The sequence below is a fragment of the Penaeus monodon genome, chromosome 23 (genome assembly GCF_015228065.2).
Source record: "Penaeus monodon isolate SGIC_2016 chromosome 23, NSTDA_Pmon_1, whole genome shotgun sequence".
Classification (NCBI taxonomy): Eukaryota; Metazoa; Arthropoda; class Malacostraca; order Decapoda; family Penaeidae; genus Penaeus; species Penaeus monodon.
Window position 1 is genome coordinate 19,485,880 of NC_051408.1, and position 2,469 is coordinate 19,488,348.

The 2,469-nt window shown below is 45.4% G+C and overlaps 1 protein-coding gene and 1 pseudogene across 1 annotated transcript in view; one reads left to right on the forward strand and one right to left on the reverse strand.

Annotated features, from left to right (window-relative positions):
* The window catches only part of LOC119588168, a 71,572-nt gene that overhangs the window by 9,263 nt on the left and 59,840 nt on the right, over positions 1 to 2,469 (forward strand). The gene's annotated exons all lie outside the window — the stretch shown is intronic.
* On the reverse strand, positions 523 to 2,070 carry LOC119587870 (annotated as a pseudogene).

Below are 2,469 nucleotides of genomic sequence, written 5' to 3' on the forward strand. Positions count from 1 at the left end.
TTTGGTACTGCTAACACTTATATACAGTATTTGTTATTGTTTTCTTTTTCTTTGGAACATTTTACCTTCAACATATTTTTTTTCTTCACAAAATACATAAAAAGTATTCAAGAGTTCATGGTGAGTGGCCATTTTTTTCTTTCCTCCACGAGCTACACACATTACAATCGATCAAGTGTGGGTGTAAGTGTTTGCGTGTGGATGTGAATGAGTGTCCGCAACTAAATAGTATCAAGGAGAAGAAGTATATATTTGTACATTTTATTTTACAGATTTAGAATGATTTAGTGAAATCACAGAAGAGACAAGGCTGGGTTTGCCTCACCTAAGAAGTTTATAAGTGCAAGTTATGCAATGTGGGCGATGAGAAAGAGACTTGGTATATTTTATCTGTTTGTAATTTATTGCATTGAAACCTCGACGTCGCGGTAAAGACGTAGATGGAGAGTAAAAAGTGCCATTTCAGTGTAAAATGGAAACCCCAATGCAGCAGTCCTAGTCTCAGGGGATCCGTGCGCTGTCCTAATAAGCCTTGACGAGGAAGCCGCTGAAGTCACGTAAGCCTCGTTATGTGGTGCTCGTAGAGCCTTCCCTGCTGCAGCTCGAGGTGAACCAGGTCGCCCTGGTTCAGCAGGAGAAGGGCCGAGTTGAGCCCTGCTGGTAGTTGCCCTTCCCGCCATAAGCTGTCACCTGGTACTGGCCGTTCTTTATCAAGGCCAACCTGGGGAGGAAGAGGCGGTCAGGGACAGCTCTCGTCGCCATTTTGGCCATGCAAAATTCCATACAAAATCATGGTGAAATGTCACACGGAGCCAAACCATACTCGAAACAGTCAGTCGAAGAACTCACGTAAAGTCGCCTCCGTCGGGAGCCACGCCGTGGAAGGAGAAGAAGTAGAGGCCCCTGCAGGGAGCCAGGAAGTCGTTCTCCGACGGCGACCAGCCTCCCTCGGCGGTCAACACGTCCTGCAAAAAAGGAACACTGTATCACCGCGTCCTATCGCTTCTTGAAAGTGCGCGTGGCCATGCGATTAGGTATCTCATGCAAATGTGGCAAATGTGCCATAGTGCCATCTACCTGGAACCTGACGCGGGTTGAGAAGCCGTTTCGCACCGTCAACGAGCCTCGGGTGGCCTTGCGCACGGAGAACGCTGACAAGCACCTGCGGAAATCGAAGTTAGCCACGAAATCAAAAAAAATATAATTGGTAGTGCTTTCAAGAAACAAAGAGAAGAAGGATGAAGGTACATAAGCAAAAATACAAACAAATGGATAGGAGTACAGAGGTGAAATGAAGCACAACTACAACAGGAAGGGAACGGTGAATCGTGACGTATCGAGTAAGACCAGATCTTCATCAGACAGCAAAATCGAAGTGGATGATCAGCCGAGGAGTGTTAGTCCTGTTGTGGGTGGGGTTCATTTCAGCAGGAAGTGGTGTGCGTCAGCGAGGGGAGCAGAGAGCAAGGCCTTGGCCAAAGGGGGTGGGATAACTCGCCTAAATTCTGGTGGGAGCGAGTCCGGGGTGCTCCCGGGGATCGGACCGGGCTGTGGGGCAGGGGGGGCGTTGGGGAACGGAGCGCTGTGGATGCGCACACTCTGGGCTCCGCGGTCGCCCTGGCCGCTGGCAAGGCCGCACAGCACGGCCAGCGTTGCTATGATCAGTCGTGCCATCTAGTGGAGAAAAGGTGCTTATAGTTAGTTAGGTATGAGCATATAGTTAGATAGGTAAATAGGCAGAGTAATACACACATAAATATGTGTAGATAAACAGATAAAGATATAGCCTATATTGAAATTATGAATAAAGTCTGAAAGATACCAAAATATTTGCGTGTCCACTATTAAAAGAGAAATTATTTTCTTAGAAAAAATGTATAAATATTGAAAAGCTACGTGAGATGTAAGAAGAAGTCAAGATGAGTTTTAGAGAACCAGACCCAGACCTTTGTTTCTCTTTCGCAGGGAGAAAGTACCGAGGCTCCCATCGAACCCCGCCTTTATATAGTCCTCGTGGGGTTTGTCCTGCTATGACGTCACTGTTGTTTGGGACCTGTTAAAGGAAGGTCAACTGAAGGGCACGGCTGGGTTTCAGTGTGTGGTTTCTGTGGTATTAGGCTGCACTATTATTACTTTGCCATCACGCTTCAAAACAGCATTGAACATAGATCCGTCCTGCAATCCAAGTGAGTAAAGAAAAAAAGAATATCACATAATGATTCATACAACGAATGACCCAAACAAGAAATTCTTTACAGCAAATCGTAAGTAATCCGTGTGTGAATTTTCTGGGCACTTATGAGGATCATCTGCCTTTCTGTCAATCTATTTATTCACTAATAAATACACATGTACCTTATTTATGACAAAAACAAACAAACTCAAACAAGTGTTCTTGTAATGTTTTTTTTCTAACTTGCAAAAGGACGTAATGTCTTGAGTTCGGGTCAAGCATCTAAGAGACGGGGA